At 43.0% G+C, this 5999-nt stretch overlaps 1 pseudogene; it reads right to left on the bottom strand.

Moving 5' to 3' along the window:
* Nucleotides 1-4400: 4400 nt before the first annotated feature.
* LOC108314914 lies at nucleotides 4401-5727 on the bottom strand (annotated as a pseudogene).
* Between the last annotated feature and the right edge of the window lie 272 nt (nucleotides 5728-5999).

Below are 5999 nucleotides of genomic sequence, written 5' to 3'. Positions count from 1 at the left end.
TTTAATTTACACTCCCACCACCAGTGTAAAAGCATTCCTGTTTCTTCCACATCCTCTCCAGCATCTGTTGTTTCCTGTACTTCTAATGATCACCACTCTAACTGGCATGAGATGGTATCTCAATGTGGTTTTGATTTGCATTTCTCTTATGACCAGTGATGATGAGATTTTTTTTCATGTTTGTTGGCCACATAAATGTCTTCTTTTGGGAAGTGTCTGTTCATATCCTTTGCCCACTTTTTGATGGGGTTTTTTGTTATTTTCTTGTAAACTTGTTTAAGTTCTTTGTGGATTCTGGATATTAGCCCTTTGTCAGATGGATAGATTGCAAAACTTTTCTCTTATTCTGTAGGTTGCCTGTTTACTCTGATGATAGTTTCTTTTGCTGTGCAGAAGCTCTTTAGTTTAATTAGATCCCATTTGTCAATTTTAGCTTTTGTTGCCACTGCTTTTGGTGTTTGTGTCATGAGGTCTTTGCTCGTGCCTATGTCCTGAATGGTATTGCCTAGGTTTCCTTCTAGGTTTCGATGGTTTTAGGTCTTACATTTAAGTCTTTAGTCCATTTTGAGTTACTTTTTGTAAGGAAGGGATCCAGTTTCAGCTTTCTGCATATGGCTGGCCAGTTTTCCCAACACCATTTATTAAATAGGGAACCCTTTCCCGATTGCATGTTTTTGTCAGGTTTGTCAAATATCAGATAGTTGTAGATGTGTTGCGTTATTTCTGAGGCCTCTTTTCTGTTCCATTGGTCTATGTATCTGTTTTGGTGCCAGTACCATGCTGTTTTTGTTACTGTAGCTTTGTAGTAAAGTCAGGTAGCTTGATGCCTCCAGCTTTGTTGTTTTTGCTTAGGATTGTCTTGGCTATTCAGGCTTTTTTTTGGGGGGGTGGGGAGATCCCATATGAAATTTAAAGTAGTTTTTTTCCAGTTCTGTGAAGAGAGTCAATGGTAGCTTGATGGGGATATCACTGAATCTATAAATTATTTTGGGAAATATTGCCATTTTCACGATATTGATTCTTCCTATCAATGAGCATGAAATGTTTTTCCATTTGTTTGTGTCCTCTCTTATTTCCTTTGGCAGTGGTTTGTAGTTCTCCTTGAAGAGGTCCTTCATATACCCTTTTAAGTTGTATTCCTAGGTATTTTATTCTCTTTGTAGCAATTATCAATGGGAGTTCACTCATGATGTGGCTCTCTGTTTGTCTATTACTGGTGTATAGGAATGCTTGTGATTTTTGCATATTGATTTTGTATCCTGAGACTTTGCTGAAGTTGCTTATCAGCTTAAGGAGAGTTTGGGTTGAGACGATGGGGTTTTCTAAATATACAGTCAGGTCATCCACAAACAGAGACAATTTGACTTCCTCTTTTCCTGTTTGAATACCCTTTATTTCTTTCTCCTGCCTGATTGCCCTGGCCAGGACTTCCAATACTATGTTGAATAGGAGTGGTGAGAGAGGGCATCCTTGTCTAGTGCTGGTTTTTAAAGAGAATGCTTCCAGTTTTTGCCCATTCAGTATGATATTGACTGTGGGTTTGTCACAGATGGCTCCTACTATTTTGAGATATGTTCCATTAATACCTAGTTTATTGAGAGTTTTTAGCATGAAGGGCTGTTGAATTTTGTTGAAGGCCTTTTCTGCATCTATAGAGATAATCATGTGGTTTTTGTCATTGGTTCTGTGTATGTAATGGATTACATTTATTGATTTGCATATGTTGAATCAGACTTGCATCCCAGGGATGAAGCTGACTTGATCGTGGTGGATAAGCTTTTTGATGAGGCACTATACTTCTTTTAGTACAACCTAAGAGAGCAATAGCTTTGGGAGCAACCATATATTGAATGCAAAGAATCGAAGAGAAAGTAGGAAAAGCAATTGAAAGAAGCAAGAATTTTTAGCCTGAAAATTCAGAGAAAGCATACTATTTTCATAAATTTGAAGGATTGTCATGGGTCAGGAAAATTTGATTTCTGTAAGAATTCCAGGAGAATAATAAGAGTGAACCTCTAAGGAGACAGATTTACAAGTCTAGAAACTGAGGCTTTGAGAATGTAAATGACTCACTTGCATCCACACAACACATTGTTTACCAAAGAGGAATGTCAACTTAAGACCTCCTAAAGAGTCAAATAGTGGCCGGGCGCGGTGGCTCAAGCCTGTAATCCCAGCACTTTGGGAGGCCGAGGCAGGTGGATCACGAGGTCAAGAGATCAAGACCATCCTGGTCAACATGGTGAAACACCGTCTCTACTAAAAATACAAAAAACATTAGCTGGGCATGGTGGCGCGTGCCTGTAATCCCAGCTACTCAGGAGGTTGAGTCAGGAGAATTGCCTGAACCGAGGAAGCGGAGGTTGCGGTGAGCCGAGATCGCGCCATTGCACTCCAGCCTGGGTAGCAAGAGTGAAACTCCATCTCAAAAAAAAAAAAAGAGTCAAATAGCTGGAGACAACTGGGTGAGACAAACTTTGGTTCAAATTCACTTGCCACCACTTCCTCCCTTGGGCAGAAATTCTCTGAATCTTCTCATCTGCAAATACTAGTGCAAACCTGCTGGGGCTCTTAAAATCAAATGGCACTCTGTGGATGACGTGTCTATCATGGGGCTCAGCTCATACTGACACGCAGTCAATCTTACTTCTCTCACCTTTCCCCTTTTCACCACAGCACATCATCTCTTCTTTTCGTGTAATTTGAACAGCACAGGATTCACTTTAACCCAGTGTCCAGAGCGGGGTTTTCTTGCTTTAATTGAAGGACAGTTACACTCAGCTCAACCATTACCTGGTTCCACAAGAGAATCAAGCCACAACATCAGCAGGAGAGTAGGTGCTCAGAAAGCATCTGGCAGTACTGAAGACTGTGGGAAAATGATGCTTCTGCCACACCCTGCACCTTACTGGCTGTCTCTGTGAGCACCTCATCCATCACCTCCCCAGCAAAAGCAATTGTCTGCTTCCTCCTGTCACCAAAGCTGGTGCTCCATTTGCCTCAGCCATGCATGCCAAACTGAGTTCCCAGAATATGCTTTGCCAGATCCAACCTCCAAACCTTTGTCTAGACTGTTCTCTCTGGATTTTTTACCTCTCTTTTTCAATAAGGTTAAGGTAAGCATCTTATCCATTCTTCAAAATTTAGATAATTGCACATCATCTTCTGTACACCTTTCCTGTGGTCTCCAGGCTTGTTAGTCTTAGCTTTGTTTAAAATGAATTGAATTGTCAGGTACAAAAGGGTCAGTAAAAACTACCTTTATCATCATTGCCAGCCCCATCAACACTGGCTGGAGTGTCATCTCCCTTGGAGGCATAGTTACAGAAGTCTAGAGAGCACTGGAATGGTAACTAAAGAGTGAGTACAGTAGTGTTCTCCCACTTTGGGAGACGTGGGAGATCCTACAGTAATTTTGTTGTAATAGAGAAACTACGCTGCAATAAGTCTATGTGATTAGAGCAGATGGTGGCTGTCTTTCCAAAGGGTGAAGCGTGAGTCGAGCCGGCAGCACACAAAGCCGAGAATATCTTCTTTCCTGGCACTATCCTGCACTGCCTGACTCATGCTGTGAGATGAGTGACTGTATAACCACATTCAATGAAGGGAGGAGGTCTAACTGGGTAGAGGCAACAACCCAGCAGGAGACAATTAGACAATCGATGAAGAAGATGCAGAGATAAAATGCAGTTGCCTACTCTCCACTATTATTTGCCAAGAAAGGTGAGGGTATGGCATGATCAGAAAATGATGTTCTTTGTTCTAAAATAAATCCCAATACAATGGGGTTATGATCAAACAGGCAGTAGAATGACATGAACATCTAGGTTAGATAAAAACCTTTGTGCAAAAGAAAAAGAACAGCAATGATAAGGGAGAAGAGAGAACCTTCTCTTTTACTTAAGACAGGAAACAGCATTTTTCATTTTCTTTGCTATAGTGGCTCATTAGTTTTCATAAAACACAGTTTCTGCAATATGGTGTGTTGATAAGGTTGCTCCATCATGGGAGGACCAGCATAAGGCTCACTGTTAACACCAGAACTAGGTCCTCTCTCAAAGCTTCTAATGAGTGCTATTTCTCATGAGGAAACCCTGACACCATATGACACTTCCGTTAAATCTTCTGAAATACTGCAAGGGTATAATTGACAGGTTTTTCGAGTGCTATGACTTTCTTGCCCATGTAAACTCTTTCAGAAAAGTTGGACATAAAAGGATGTGGGAGGAGTTAAAGCCACAAAATTCTAGACACCAGTCATGGGTGCCTCTCTCTTTGTCACTACACGTTCTTTCCTGAGAATCACAGCCACTGAGTATTATGCACTGTGGTTGAAAGAAATGATCCATTTACCACCATCCATCCTCCCTCATCCTCTGTGTAAGCTCACAAGAGCAGAGGCTGAAAACAGAAAGGTTGTCTCTGTTCCCTCACACCAGGGACATTACTTGGTGACCTGGTAAATAGCATGGGCAAGGTAGCCCACATTACCAGAAGTGACCCCTGCCACAGAGATGTGGCCATCCTTTGTCATTTAGATGGAGAACTCCTTGGCCAGCCACTCCATCTGTTCAGGCTTTAGCCCTGTGAAACAAGACTTGCCAACTTGGTCAGTGATGTGTTGCCAGTTGTGGGAAGAATCTTCCTTCTTGAGGTTGAAAACCAGCTGAGTCCACACACTAATGATGGAGTTGACCATTTTTCATTTCTTGCAGCCACTGTTTTTACAAATCTGGAGTGTTCAGAATGTAGAGGCAATCCAGGCCTCATTCAGAGGAGAGTTAGAATACATGGGATGGATCAAGATTTTCAACTAGGACTCCTCGTGGACTTTTGGCTTCATCCACAGCTTTGCAGATCACAGTAAAGTCTCCCACATGCTCACCATATATGCCCATGTTTTGGCATATGATTGGCAGGGACAAATGTTAATGCCCTGTTTGATGAAGTGGCACACAGCCCCAGCATCCTTGTTACCACGGCCTCTGGCAAAGCCTCGATAGGCCATGTCAACGAACGCAAAGAGATTCTTTTTCTTCACCCCATTGCTATTTCCTTCCACAGCTCTGAACAAGGGTCCACTCCCATGGGATTATGGGCCCAGGCATGCAGGAGAACACTTTGTGCTGCTGTTTTTGAAATGTCCTCCATAGTGCCTATGAAGTCAAAATCACGAGTCTTGGGGTCATAGTATTGATAACCTTGTAGCTGTGCGCCAGCATCCCTGAAGATGGGTGTGTGATTTCCCTAGGATGGTTTGGGCAGAAAGACATCTCAGCTGAACTTTAAAACTCTTTATAGAAAACTGGCTCTGATCCTTAAGGCCTCAGTGCCAGAAATAGTCTGCACAGTGACAAACTGGTCGCTTTTCAACACTTCACTGTTCTCACCCAGGGCTGATTCTGCAGATGTCTTACAAAATTCAAACAGTACCCCAATGGGCAGGTAGTCCTTGCCCAGATCTAGTCTGAGCCTCTGCCTTGCAGATGTTAGATAGCAGATAAAGCTTTCAGTTATTGTCCTGATCAGCACCAACTTCCAGATTCATCTTTTTGCTATCAGTGTCCCTCTTAAACAGGCTTTGGTGACTCCCCAGATAGGATCTGGAAGTCCCATCTTCACATGGGCCCACCAGGAGCCAGCCCTATTGGAGGCTGCCATGGCAAGTCCCTGTTGGAAGGCAGAGGTGATCCAGGAGAAGAAGCAGCCTGAGTGCAGCAAGGCCATGGTGGACGGCAGGATGGCAGGTGAGTAGCTGCAGAACAGAGCAGAGGGCAACAGGCCCCTCCCACTTTTTAAAAGCAGTCAGAACACTAATAGGCAAGGTGGGCTGACCAGTTCAGAAGGCCGTACACAGGGACTTCCATTCCTGGGGTGAATGTACAATATGTGGGGAAGGACCTAGGCTAACCAAGTCCATGATGTATAAACCCTGATGCCCTTAAACTATTGGCAATGGAAATGGAACTCCTGTGGGAACCTGAAACCCCTGTGCTCCC

Source organism: Cebus imitator, unplaced genomic scaffold (assembly GCF_001604975.1).
Source record: "Cebus imitator isolate Cc_AM_T3 unplaced genomic scaffold, Cebus_imitator-1.0 Scaffold163, whole genome shotgun sequence".
In the NCBI taxonomy this organism is placed as follows: domain Eukaryota; kingdom Metazoa; phylum Chordata; class Mammalia; order Primates; family Cebidae; genus Cebus; species Cebus imitator.
Note: the sequence above shows the minus strand (reverse complement) of the source record. Positions and strands in the feature narration are given on the sequence as shown.